The sequence below is a fragment of the Macaca fascicularis genome, chromosome 7 (assembly GCF_037993035.2).
Source record: "Macaca fascicularis isolate 582-1 chromosome 7, T2T-MFA8v1.1".
In the NCBI taxonomy this organism is placed as follows: Eukaryota; Metazoa; Chordata; class Mammalia; order Primates; family Cercopithecidae; genus Macaca; species Macaca fascicularis.
In genome coordinates, this window is record NC_088381.1 from 13,578,546 (window position 1) to 13,593,742 (window position 15,197).

The 15,197-nt window shown below is 38.7% G+C and overlaps 1 protein-coding gene across 42 annotated transcripts in view; it reads right to left on the minus strand.

Moving 5' to 3' along the window:
- Positions 1-15,197, minus strand: part of MEIS2 (Meis homeobox 2) — a 212,560-nt gene that overhangs the window by 160,514 nt on the left and 36,849 nt on the right. The window lies entirely within an intron of this gene.

The window sequence follows — 15,197 nt, forward strand, 5'->3', positions numbered from 1 at the left end:
CTTTTATTGAAGGAATGGATGGAGGGCTCTCTTATTTCTTGGAATACGCTTTTATGCCTTGTGGGTTTATATCTAAAATTTGGAAACAGAAACTATCTAGAATGTTTGTCTCTAAGAGTTGTAAATTGGCCATAGAGTTGACGTGTCATAAATTTCAAAGGCATTAACTTGTAAGATACACTCCATGGAAGAAGCAACTTTATTGAAACAGACAATAAACAATAGGGGCCCTACATTTGGAAGAGTATCCTACATACTTTTCTAAATATCTGATATTTTTCTATTTCTGTGGGCAGCTGTACTACTTTGTTTGTACACTGGAGACTGGCTTCCGATGCAGTCCTTGTCCCTCCACCCTGCCTCTCCACTTCCTCCTCACATAGACACAGAAGAACATACTCATGGGGGGAAATGGCGATGTGATGGAAGAAGCACAAGTTTTGGAATGAAACAGATCTTGTGTTGAATTTTCAGATCTAGTTCATATATATATACATATATATATATATATATATATACACATATATATATATATATATATATATTTGGGGTTTTTTTTGAGATGGAGTTTCGCTCTTGTTGCCCAGGCTGCAGTGCAATGGCTTGACCTCGGCTCACCGCAACCTTTGACTCCCAGGTTCAAGGGATTCTCCTGCCTCAGCCTCCCGAGTAGCTGGGATTACAGGCGTGTGCCACCACACCCGGCTAATTTTGTATTTTTAGTACAGATGGGGTTTCTCCATGTTGGTCTCGAACTCCCGACTTCGGTAGATCCACCCACTTCAGCCTCCCAAGGTGCTGGGATTACAGGCGTGAGCCACCGCGCCTGGCTTCTTATTTATATTTTTTAAGACTAGTCAAAGTGAAAGAGTGTGAGTGAAGAAGAAATGAAGAAACCTGTGACTGGTTTTAATCAATTAGTTGTAAACACCACTGCACTTGGACCAGCCCCAGATCTATTCCTTATTGGTTGAGTATGACTTCAGTCAAGAGATTAACCCTCTGAACCTCAATTTCCTCATCTGTGAAATGGGAAAAATTACATATACCTGACAGGTTAACCATACAAAATTAAATGAAATCATGAGAAAGAGCTATTACTTATTGTGTCTCCACTTTGTACCCAATGCTTTATACTTATTAACAAAGTTAAGGACTTCATACACAACATCTAGCCTCATGCAGTACCTGAAATAGCAAAGGTGCATCAATAAATGTTAGTTATTTCTTTTCTTAAAACGAACCAGTCTGAATGGATAAACAAACTGTGGTATATCCACATACTGAAATACTACTCAGCAATAGAAAGGAATAAACTACTGATACACCCAGCGTGGTACGTTTTGAAATCATGCTAAATGGAGAAAGCCACACACAAAAGGTCACACACTGTATGATTTCAAATATATTAAACTGTAGAAAATGCAAACTTATACATAATGACCAAAAGCAGATCAGTGGTTACTTGAGGACACATATAGAGGGAGGGAGTGATTAAAAGGGGTATAAGGAAATTTTGGGGTAATGATGGAATGGTGTAGTATCATGATTATGGTGCTGGTCTCATAAGTGTATACAACTGCCAAAACTTATTAAATTGTATACTTTAAATGGGTGCAATTTTTGTATGTAAATTATACCTCAATAAAGTTCATAAAAATAATAAGCAAATCATAGTTAAATCATCAAAAACCTGTTATTTGGCATAAAACACATTTTGGTGGAAAGTATAGCATTCAATACAGAGATGCTGGAGTGGGAATTCTCCCAGTAATTGCAGCAAAGTTCTGAATGATTTGGGGCAGCTCTTGAAAGAAGCTGTGAGGAGAAGCTCAACATGATATTTATGAATGTGTTGACTGATACAATTTTCTTTAACTTCATAAAGATGTAAGGTGAGTGGTCAGAACGCACTTTGCAGATTTTACCAAAAAATATCTCCATTGTTCAAATCTCATTATAAGATATATGGTTAACGAAGAACTATCCAAGTTGCAAAAAAATAAAATACCGATAATAACTTGAAAGGTAATAAAAGTAATTCTTAATAAATTACTTTTTAAAACTTTCAGGAAATTCAGTCTTAACCCATTCCTACTAAGTAAAAGAAGATCTCACACCACACTGGAGATCTTAGACAATTTCAGAGGAAAACCACATCATTCATGAAAGACTGAGTACTCTCAAGATGAAGAATTAATGGAAAATATAGAAATAACATTAGCCCTTGCCAGCCAGCTCCATGCCTTCAGATAAACCCCTGAATCCACCATATAAAGATGAAACAGAAGTAACATTTGTGGAGCGTCTACTACATGCCAGTTTCGGCAGGCTTTATCTCAACCACAGGACAGTTCAGAGTTTGGTATTGTAATGCCTATTTAATATAAGCAGAAACTGAAGCTGGACAGGTTAAGAAACTCGCCTAAAGTCATGCGTCTAGTTGATAATGCAGCTGGGTCTTGAATTCTAAATCCTGAACTCAAGTTCATGCTCTCTACTCACCACACAGACTCTATTCCCATACAGAAATGGAACTCATATTTTTAAAGGGTGGGTGAGAGGCAGGGCAAACAATGCCTTAAGGCTTTGAACCTGGATAAGTAGTCACTTACTATTGGCCAATTATGGTCGAGTGATCCATCTGACTTTTGAGATGTGTGACATTTGGCACATATTAGATAATCAATAAAGGTTAGTTCCATTTCATTCTCTTTTTCCTTCCTTCTTTCCCATTCACATAAGAAAAATGAAAAGAGAGTCACCACTGGTTGAAAAATACATTTGCTTTATACAAATGTCTTCCTTATTCTTCCACAACTCATATCTCAAACGGCACAAAAGCAAAGGGTCAGGTGTGCTACTACTAAGTGGGAAACATTTTCATACCTGATTGCCATCCATCTTTTTCTCCTAGAAAGGTGAGGAGCTGAAAGCCATGTAATTATTAGTTTGCCACGACATATCCCCATTCTCTGTCATGAAGAAAGACAACTCGAAGGGCACCAATATGGCTTTATTCAGACCCTGTTAGCTAATACAACAGGAACTGTAAAGGTTTTTGTTTGAGAGGAAAAGTTGTTCAACCTTTTCCCAGGAAAGAAAGGAAGGGGTTTGCTTTCTCAGTGGGTTTATTCATGTACCTGTGGTAAACCAGCCTATGACAGAAGTAACGTCTTTGCTGTAAGATCAGATCTAAGAGCTACCAATCAAATAGCAGTCCAACCTTAATATGCTGATACAGCAAATTTCCGGATCTTGATCACACTAGGCTAGGGAGTCATTCTTCTCAGTGATAAAGTCGGCGAATGCACTCTTGAGAAGATAACAAATTAAAAACTGGCTGACTCGACACCATTTGAGTGAGGAATTCATCGCTGACCCAGTAGAACACAATTTCTACCACCAGTCAGTAATCACTGGAGAGGGGCCAACTTCACTTCATGGCTGTCAAACTCTTCCTAACAGAGGGTCTTGGCACAGTTAAAACGTAACTGTCCGATTTACCTCATGCACATCTACTAAAGTTGGTAATGACTTCCTCAACTATTTATATTGTGAGTCATACTGTGTGTGAAGGTTCAAAGATTCCAAAGCAAATTTGGAGTTCCCAAAAGTGTTATATTATTTAAATGACCAAACATGTGAAAACAACTATATAACCTAGAGAACTTTTTCATTTTGAAAATATATTTTAAAATCTATAGAAGTTCCACTAAGATATCTAGTTTTTCTGTAGTTGACATATTATTCTGGTGGGAGATGAAGTTGATATCCTCTACACATCAACCACAAGACATAATAGGAAGATGACTAGTGAACTAGTTATTGTGAGATTCACATTCTAAACTTTGAAACATGTGATCTTGGATAAAAATACCTCATATCTATATAATAGTTTTTCAGCTCTCAATTCTTTTCAATTATGGATTACCACAACCAAGTACAGGGGCGTAGACTATTGTCCCCATTTAACAGATAAAGCAAGTGAGGTTAATGTTTTCCTAACGCCTTGCCTTGCTTGTAGCACTTTCCATTACTTATGGTGTAGGATAGTATTAGGCTGAACCAGCTGAAATCACTAATATTTGACCATTTTTGATCTACCAAAATGGCAATTCCATAAAGCGTTATTTCCAGCTTTACTAGCAATTGTAATAAGGCTTTTCTTTTGCTTTTTCTGTTTTTCAATTTGCTTGTTTTTTATGTCTAGCCTCACTCCCACAAACTCCTTCAATTATATTCTCTTTCCATATTGACCAGACGAAAAAGATAAAGTAGAAATAAATTCTAAGAATGGAAGCCCCGACCTATGAGAGGTCACTGATTTTACACGTAGAAAACTTGCCAATGAAAAATCAGGAGGTGGGCAGACTGCATGTTTTTAACTGTTTTTTGTTTTGTTTTGTTTTTTGAGACAGGGTCTCTGTTGCCCAGGCTGGACTGCAGTGGAACGATCACAGCTCCCCACAGCCTCAACTTCCCAGGCTCAAGCGGTCCTCCCACCTCAGCCCCCTGAATAACTGGTACTATAAGCATGTGCCACCACACCCAGCTGATTTTTAAAACGTTTCTGTAGCGATGGCATCTCCCTATGTTGCCCAGGCTTGTCTCCAACTTGTGAGCTCAAGTGATCCTCCTGTCTCAGCCTCAAAGTGCTAAGATTATAGGCTGAGCCACTGTGCCCAGCATAACTTTGTGTGTTTTTAAAGCGGGATGTAGAAAGAAGCCTGTTGGTGATATTTAGAAAAAGGAAGTATTCCTGTCAATTCTAATTTCAAATTTCAACGACAGTAATTAGCATTGAGAAATGATTAGCTTACATTCTATTATATGCCCCTGGAGAAATTTTCACTCTAAGTGTTTTCTACAATAACGACAGCATTAATACAAAATAATATTTATTGAGCACTTACTCTATTTCAGACACTCTGCTAAACACTTTATATGAATTCCTTTGTTTAATTCTCATCATTCTATGAGGGTTGACATCTTCCACATGAAGAAACTAAAGCTTAGAGATGTGGAGCAATTTGCCCAAGGTCTTACAGGTAACAGTGGCAGAAACAGGGTTCACATCAATTGACTGCATCCTGTGATGGCTATCTCTGAGACTTCAGAGTCCATCAGTCCGGAATTTCCCATTCTCCTATAAAACCTCATAACATTTCTATACCCTATTGAGTAATTCATGCCAAGATTTTGAGGACGATCAACTTAAGACAATAGGAAATTTACATTGACTATGAACGTAAGCATCCCGGGGACAGGCACTGGGTTTTTCCCATCTCTCCTCACTCCTAGCACATAGAACGGTGCCTAGCACATCATAGGCACTGATGAAATACTTGTTAAAAATGTAATAAATATAATTCTTCCCTGTGTGTGTGGTTTTTTTCCCCCACTTCGTAGAGCCTCACTTTCAACTGTTTTCCTCATGAGAATGTGGAGAGCTCTCAACATTAAACAACATTACTCGACTTTGGAAACCTTCCACCACTGCCACAGCCACCACCACCTTCAACCTTGCTGTATGCAGTAAGATTGATTCATCTCACTGACAAAAATGTGATAAAAGAACGCCAACCACAGAGGTGGAGAAACCACTCCTTCTCCTTGAACAAATGCTGCTTTCTGATGCCCCTGATTGCTTTTCTTTTCTCGCTAAGGTTCACTAAGTACTGAAAGCTCGGCCCTGGTGAATATGGGTCAGGTTTGTAATGCAACAGCTCCACCCCTTTCATTACCATGGAATCAGTTAACAATCCTGCTAGTTCTACCACAAAAAATAAAGTAATTGGTCCCAGTGGTTATTTAGGTGCTGCGGAAGTCTTAAAAACACTATTATCTCCCGTAGTGATTTGCTAGCCTTTCCATACTCCAAGCAGCACATTGGGACTTCTAAATTACATACCATAATTGACATAAAATATCTGTCCCATCAGTGAATATCTTTATTAGCATCAAAATCACTCACAACTAGTGTTCCTCAATGTTATTAAACATAACTTGTTCTAGGTGTTGCTTTACTAATTAGTCAGGATGAGCCCGAGGAAGAAAATCTGGGTCATGTTAAATTAATTGGAATGAGCATGAAAATTAGCAGAGCAAACTGCATCAATTTTCTATAGAGAGTCTTTCTTCATGTTGAGAATAAAAATGGATATTATGAGGCATTAACCAAACTGCCTTCTGTGACTGCCAAGAGGTGTGTTACAGTAGCCCAAAATATCATGCTCGCAGATTTTCAGAAGTTAATGAGACATTTCCAGGAATGGTAAATACATGGTGTTAAAATGGGTGTGCCTCTGATGGGAAAATGCCAAGTCATTTCATGTTTATTCAGGCATAACAAGCTCTTCAAAATGAGCATAATTTAAGAGGTGAATAGTGCAAAGAGGGCTAACATTCAACTAATTTTCCTTCAGAAAGAAAAGATTAAATTGAACAAAAAAAATGAATTAAGAGGTTTACAAATCAACAAGTCAGCCACCAGGACGGCAGCTTCGCCTGAGCACCGGCTCCTCAGCCCCCGCCAGAAAGTTTTCGAAACATGTCCCGAAGGCAGGGAACAAAGCGAGCAGAACTGATTACAGTCCCGCTCACCGCCTTGTGTCTCAACTCTGTTTGGCTTCCTAATGAGCTCACTAAAAACCTAATTCATCTCCCATAACCCTCCTCAGCCCTCCTTGAAATCCACCATTATGGAAATTATAGATGAAACATTTCCAGGCTGGGTTCAAACCGGTGTGTCTTCAACAGGCGGGGGCCCTGACCCCCACCCTGGGCACAATGGAGCAGGGTCCAGCTCCGAACCGCTCCCGCGGCAGCTTCCAGAATAAAGAGGCCGAGCTAGGTTAAAGACTCTTTCTCAGGGTGACAATGATTTCCGCCCTAAGGCCCTCCCTCCCATGAATGTGGGAATTTCGTGGGTTCCACAGTACATAAGATACAAATTGTAATGCAGGAGAGGAGAAACGCGTTGTGCTAATGACAAATAGCTGAAACAGGCTAATGTGAATTCCCAGCCTGTTCATGAGGAAACTCCCCGGGTTCCTCATTACATGGAGTCAAATCCTCACGGCACCTAGCCTGTAACTGAAAGATTACTGAATTGATGGATCCTTAGTTTAAAATGCAGCTGTTTTATTCTGCTTTAGTAATTAATTCTTTTTCCAATACTCTATTGATTAAGCGTAGACCCTGATAAAGTTCAAACTGAGAAGAATCTCTCGTGGCGTCCTTAGTTGCTCGGGAGAGTCAATGAAAACTTCCTACAATTCCACCTGCCTCCTCAGAGTGCTGATCCAATGAACAGAACAGTTTTTTTCTCATAAATTAGTCAGGCCATGTGGAGCTGTATTAGCTGATCGTTGCTTTTGTCTCTCTACTTGCTGACTTGCTTTTCAGTTTTGCTGGCCTTTGTGCTGTCACACACAAAGTCGGAGTGCAGCTGCCATTCTGAACCCAAACCAAGGTAAAGAACAATTCATACAAACTACATTTTTCCCCCATTTTATAAAGCTGCAACTCCCTGAGCAGTACAGGGCTCAGTGGGGCCTCCTGGGACCCAACTAGCTGAGAAATCAGTGCTAAAGCATGCAGACATATTGTGGAACTGAAAAAAATAAATAAATAAATGAAGTAACCTATTTTTTTCAAGGCTTTACCAGGCTTTTTTGTCTCCCCACCCCCCCCCCCCGCTTGAATTTGTGCTACCCTATTTTCAGCAATGTTAAGCTCTCTATTTTGCTTTCATAGGGAACATCAGGGAATGACAGAACACAGGGCAAAGAGAGTAATCAAGAGACCAAGACTTGTATCCTGTGCTGGTCAGGTGGCATCAGAGAGTTACAGAACGCCTATTAACCACACGGGCGTAGAGTGTAACCATATATAAATGGCCATTATAAACACAATGGTATTTAGTAATAAGAGGAATCACCAACATGGTGCTCCTTTTCAAAGGGTCACATGTACCAGGGATCAATGTTGGTGAGTAAAACAAGCACGATAACAGAAAGTTTCTCAGGTTACAGCCCTGCACAATGGATTTTTGTTCCTACGAAGATCATCGCTACTGGGAACGCTTTTACAGCAATGGACTCATTCTCGTCTCCCTACTCCCCACACCCACCTAAGGCCCCTAAAGGAAACGTGCATGGGCTTAATCCCCTGCCTGAAAACAGGTCAAGACGTGGGTTCTAGCCCATGAGCTGGTGGGGAGAACAACTGATTTCTCCAGTCACTTGCAACATACATTTATAGGAAAACTCACATTATTTTTCACTCTGTTACACAGGGTGGGAGTAATAGTAAAGGTCTGGAATAATTTTAGGAAACCCTCTCGAGTTTTTATCATCTGACACGACAGTCAAAGCGAAAACCAAGCTAGATCCTGTGAGCAGAGAAGCTGGGGCTGTTTTCCATGTTCTCTCCTGGGCCAGGGCTGGGAGTACATTCCCACCTTCACAGCATTCCTTCCTAGGTCAAAAGGTCATCTCTCACAGACGTCTCCAGCAGACACTCAGTTGTCAAAAGGTTGTATCATGTGATCTGTGCTGCACTACTGTGCAGCTCTTTCCTCATTGGGCAACAAACTTTGCAGGTCTAAATGATTTCTGCATTAAAAATGTGTTTTCCTCTTTCTATTACCACTTGTCTCTTTAATTTCAAAACAATGAGGACAGCAGTGGGCACCAAATTCATCAGCAAAGGCTCCACAGATCACTTGGCTCAAGATTCCACCACTTTTACTGGGCATATTATGAGGAAAAATAACTGCTAGAGGACATGTTGATTTCCTGCATTTCCAAAGAAAACAGAGGTGACCCTTTTCCAGGGGATTTCTTTCAAAAGGAAAACCCCATTTCTAAAGCAAACATACATATTTTGAATAAATACAAAATTACAAATAGAAAAAAAAAAATCTAAAAGAATTCTGTAGGAATCATTAAAAAATTAAGGTAACTTTTTTTGATTAATGCATATATTCAGTTGTATTTAAATGACCAACAATGTACATAGTGTATGACAAGGTACAAAAACAAAAACGAGGAGATAAGTTTATTCGCCCAGCGCCCAGAACTGATGCAAAGTTTGCCCTCAGTGATCTGTAACATGCAAAAGGTCCCGGTTACTAGGGGAGCAGACTGCTTTTTTATTTTTTTAATTTCCTGCTGCCCAGATGAATAACACAACAATTTTCTCATTGTCGTGGATTGTCACTTAGAGCAGCTTGAAGCTCTCACATGCAATCCAGAATGAGTCATTTATTTCTAGAAGGGAGTCAAACGAGTCTATCAACATTGCTTCTATTTATAAATTATATATTTAAGAGTAAAGTAAAATAGTCATGGCTGACATGTTACATATGGGAGAAAAAGAATTAGAGGCTCTTTCAATTATTTGGCCTAGTACTAAGCAATAGAAACTAAGGACACTGATAATTTCTATAAAGCTAAGCATTACGTGCATTTGTTTATTCAAAAAAGCTTAATTAAATATCCTCAGAAATGGGATCCAAGTTATTACACGTCTTTAGGATACTGAGGCTTGCAGATAAATAAAATTTTCCTAAGTGTACTGTCATCCTCTTCTTCTTCTTTTTTTTTTTTTAATTAAAAAAAGTACTTTTAGGCCAGGTGTGATGGCCTGGTCAACACAATGAAACTCCATCTCTACCAAAAATACAAACATAAATTAGCTGGGTGTGGTGGCACACGCCTGTAGTCCCAGCTACTCAGGAGGCTGAGGCATGAGAATCGCTTGAGCCTGAGAGGCGGTGGTTGCAGTTTGCTGAGATCATGCCACTGCACTCCAGCCTGGGTGACAGAAAGAGAGTCTGTCTCAAAAAAAAAAATTTTTTTTAGAAACAGGGTCTTGCTGTATACAGGCTGGAGTGCAGTGGCATGATCATAGCTCACTACAGCATCCATGAGCTATGATAAGGGCCTCAAGTGATCTTCCCAAGTAACTAAGGCTATAAGTGCATGCCACCAGGCCTGACTAATTTTTAAATATTTTGTAGACTTGGGGGTCTTGCCATGTTGCCCAGACTAGTCTTGAACTCCTGGCCTCAAGTGATTCTCCCATCGCAGCCTCCCAAAGCACTGGGATTATCGGCATGAGCAAACTCTCTAAGAGGTACACTTTTCAAAATTCATTTTTGGGCTTTGACATAAAGTCTTTTAGCTACGTTGGATTAACAGGAACTGACAAAGATACATATTCTTAAGAACGTATATAGTTTTGTTTGGTATAATCTACAAACTTTAAGGACTCTGGTTCCATACACTTTCCTTAGGGTAGGTATTTCAGTGTTCTACAAACCGTGTTATGGAGTGTTCAATTAAGCACATATTCTACGTTGACACTTCAGTTCCAGGAAGTAACTGTGTGCCATATTTGCCAGTTTAGTATCTGTAACCCCTGAACATGTGCTCTCTACTTTTCCTGGGGTGTCTGGAAGGTAAGTTAGGAATAAAAAATTATGACACAGACTCAAAAAGAAAAAAAAAAAACTACATGAGGGAAGAAATTGGTTTCTGAACTTTTCAAAGAAGACTGGGTGGGATCCAGCTAAACAAGGTGAATAAAAAACATGTTTATGATCTCATAATGATTCTAAGCTCATCACCATTTCTGTTACTGTGAATCTGATGCTTGGCATTTGGCATCAGCTACAGAGTGCAGGGATTCAGTGCAATTCTAACAATTGTAGAGAATGGCCCTAAAAATAAGAACTTGTGGGCTGGAATCATGTTTTATCTGCCAAGGGAATCTGGGAAGGAAAATAGGTGTCTAATAATGAAGTGGCATGAATTTAATTATCATCTACTTTGAGGGTATCACACACTTGGCAGCCTTATCAATCAAGGAAAGAAATTAACCAAAAAGTTAAGAACTCTCTATGAAGAATATTGATGCAGTTAGTAATTTTAAATAGGCATGGTTAGGTCCTGTACAGATTTGTAATCTGATCCTCACAGGGGTGTGACTACCAAGGCTGCATTTTTCATCCTGTGGTATTACCTTACTTGAATATAGGACTCCAGCTCTAGATATTCCATCTATAAAGTCAAAATAAACCTTCTCACTGGATGCACACAAATATTCTTCTAAGTATGGCAATGAAGAAGGGGTCAAACAGATGGAAGATGGGGGTTAAAGGGATTGGGACACCTTGAAAGGCGTCATGTTAGAGTACTGTAATAGACCAGGTGCCCTAAGAGAAGGTCATGGAGGCTGGCAGAAGTGTTTAAGGGCAGAGATAGCTAATTACATTTCACCCAGGAAATAGACTAGTTTCTATAATCCGTAAAATACTACACAAAACAATGACTGCACTCGTATTTATAAAATATCTTTAACATACAGGTCTCTAGGGTAAAACCACCAGACTACTAAGATGAGGGTTTGTAGTTGCAGAGGTGGCCACACTAACAATTTACACATTAAGAACATCTTCAGAAGTAGCTGGTTACCATGTCTACCTTGTTAAGTCATTCATTAGGGGCTTGAGCTAGCATCAAATCTTTCAATACTTGCATTTAACACTTCAAAAAATCTGAAATGACAAAATTATCTCTTGAAATAAATTATACAAGGAGGCAGGAATTCTGGACTTTTGGGGAGATGGTTGTAGAAACTAAGATTTACAGTCACCAAACCAGTTTTTCTGAAACCCTTTTCAAAAGTATAGCCTTTCCTCTTAACTTTCAAAATCTGGATATCTTCCTATCAATAAAATGGCAGCCATAAAACACCTTAAAAGAACTTTTCAAAAAACCTTAAAACTGCTTGAAAAAAGCAGACAGGATATTTTAAAAATTAATATAATTTTAAAATTTCAAAATAAAATGTTTTATTTCTTCAAGTAAATTTCTTAGGGGAAATTATAGCTAGACCAGAACTTGGAGCTCCTGACACTCCAGTGTCAGCCACCAGCTCAGAAGCCTACTAAAGGTTTTCACGCTGCCTCAGGAGCAACAAGTTATAATAAAAGACTCGAGAACTTTCCGCAGATTCAGGTGCCCAGGGTAAGGCAGTGTGACCCATGACTCACTGCTCTCTGATCTCCAGGCTAATACACTTTGCATGTGGCACTGACTTGACAACCTAGTCCTCCCTCTTACTGATTCCCTTGGCATAATTTCAATGCCCAGCCTAGGAACAGCAGGGGCCTAAGTATCATTACAGTGTGACAGATTCTGACTTGTTTTCTTAGAGAACAAGAAGGATTGCTAAAGTAGGCCAAGAAAATCACTTGTGAATGCCCCTCCTTCTATATCAAAACTTGTAACAAACAGTAGAAATCAATAAAGTTTTAGTTGCAAAAATATAAGGCCACAGAAGGGATGGTGTACTCCAAGGATGTAGTCAAAGAGGTAGAAGGGGAGGTCTTTCACAAAGAAGACGGAAACAGACAACTTTACTGTCTTCTTCCTTTGTCAATGATCTTGTCCTAGGATCATGGAGATTGAACAGGCCAGTATTTAAATCAAAACAAACATCCATACTCATCCTCTACAACTTCCCAGGAGAAATTCCGATCAGATCCTTCACAAATTCTAATTTTATCCTAGTGAGGGCAACTATATGGCATAAAATTTACATATAAGGACCCCTGAAGAATTTAACCAAATTTACCTTCTTCTGTTGAATTCTGTTATACGCCATAAGTTTTTGGAATGTATTTTTAAAAATTGGAAACCAGTGATTTCTGTGCCTTAATCATCATCCTGTTCATCAAGATCAGTAGCTTAGAAAACTTTGTTGACTTGACACTTGAAATGATATCAGAGAAATGTGGAAGGGCTCTATGCCTCAGGGATGGGGTAAATGGCTCTTCAGTATGGCAATTCCAAACTATCAGTAATTTTCTAAAACCATATATGACATTACAAGCCTGTCACCAAATCAATACCTATAGGGTAGATTTTTAGAAAAGAGCTGATCTCCATTACCATTATGACCTTCAAAGCGTCAAAAAAACTTTACTGAAATGTCCAGGAAATACCAAAACCTACCTGAAGCTTTCAGAATGGGAGGGAACATCTCTAGCCTGTATTTTAGGTCTGACAACAGGTATCTGAGAGCATTTTTTTTTTTCTTTTAGAGACAAGGTCTCGCTATGTTGCCCAGGCTAGACTCAAACTTTCAGACTCAAGTGATTTTCCTGCCTCAGCCTCCCAAGCAGATGGGATGACTGGCGTGCACTACCGTGCAGGACTGCTAGGTATCCGACATCATTTGACAACTTTTCTTGTAGACAGGGTGTGGTACCCTGGTTAAGTGTCTGGATTTGGGGGTTAGATAGACCTGATTTATTTATTTATTTATTTATTTATTTATTTATTTTATTTTATTTTTTATTTTTTTTTGAGACGGAGTCTCGCTCCGTCGCCCAGGCTGGAGTGCAGTGGTCGGATGTCGGTTCACTGCAAGCTCCGCCTCCCGGGTTCACACCATTCTCCTGCCTCAGCCTCCCGAGTAGCTGGGACTATAGGCGCCGCCACCTCGCCCGGCTAGTTTTTTGTATTTTTTAGTAGAGACGGGGTTTCACCGTGTTAGCCAGGATGGTCTTGATCTCCTGACCTCGTGATCCGCCCGTCTCAGCCTCCCAAAGTGCTGGGATTACAGGCTTGAGCCACCGCGCCCGGCCGATAGACCTGATTTAGAATCTTAGTCCCACCACTTTCTAGATATTCCAGGTAAAGGGAAGTTTCCTAGTCTCTCTAAGCCTCAGTTTTCCCCAACTGAAAAACCCACACAAGGTTACGAGGATTAAATTGTACGAAATGTATAGCACAATATCGGGCATAGAGTAGCTGTCAAGCATTAGCTATAACAATGATGATAATCTTGCTATTGCTGCCATATTTGGGTATATATATCATAGGTACTTTTCCTTGATCTAGCACTTTTTTCTGTCCATCAATGGTAATAATCAAATAGAACTGAGTCTCAGATTACGATAAAGCTAGTATCTGGAAAAATCATGACTGAATTCCAGAGAGCACTCTTTAAAATTTTTGAACAAGAAATTAGTTCACATATCATATTAGTTTTTCTCCTTCTTAATAGCGTATGGCACTATAAAGAAGCCATGAAAAATGAACTAATATAAAGAGAAAATATTTCTTCACCAATGGGTGTTAAGCTGCAAGGTCTATGTTGAAATTCTTGCTTGCGTCAAATAGTTCTTAGGCTCAAACGGTCAAGATTTGAAACAAAACGATTTTTTTTTGTCCCATATATGAAAAACTTGATCAGAAGAATTTTATGGTGGGTCAGGGAGTGATATGCGAAGACAGCATTTAGTCTGTAAAAGCAAAAACTAAATAGAACTTAAGGTCCAGTGATAACTTATACATTATCTCAACCAAAATAAAATAACACATATTAAAACTTAAGATATCAAAAGAGAGAAAATACCTCATTTGTGTCTCCATACAATATATCAAATAAATAGAAAACTAGGAAACTAAAGATGTATTTGTACATATCCACTTATTTTCAGGACAGAAAACAAACCACCAATGCAGACACTACATTAGCATATAATGCTGATAAGAAATCTCTATTTTTCTTTTGTATATTTACATAAAAACATATTTACAACATAAATAGGTAGTACTACATATGTCCCCAATTGTAAACAGAAAACTATATCATTTATAAAAGTTTAAAATAAAGGACATTATGAATAATATTAGCAATCCTTATAGAAAACAACACAATAAAACATATTTACACAGGCAAAGTGAATTGATTAGTTAAATTTAGGCTAATTTCTTACTGCTATGCAAAATGAAGTACTATTTTTGATTTTCATTAGTCAAAATAATTGAATAATTAGTCAACTTTCAAATTAATTTTAACTATGTAGACACCATTGGCATTGTCCTAGAACTTGAGCAAAAGAAGGTTATAAGAACACTTACGCATGGGAAAATGGATTGGATTGGAGTATCAAAAGCCATTGTCTTTAAGAAATCCTGAAACTCTATAGGTTTTAAGAAAGTCAGGATTAACTTCTCCTTAAACCACAAACCCAACCCAGTGAGTAAAAATCAACAAACAACTACAACATTTCTAAAGAGGGAATAAATTATCTATTGTCCGGTATCATTTCTTAGGCAACTAATTCCCACTGAAATGTTGAGCTAAAAATAACTCGACATTTTCAAAAT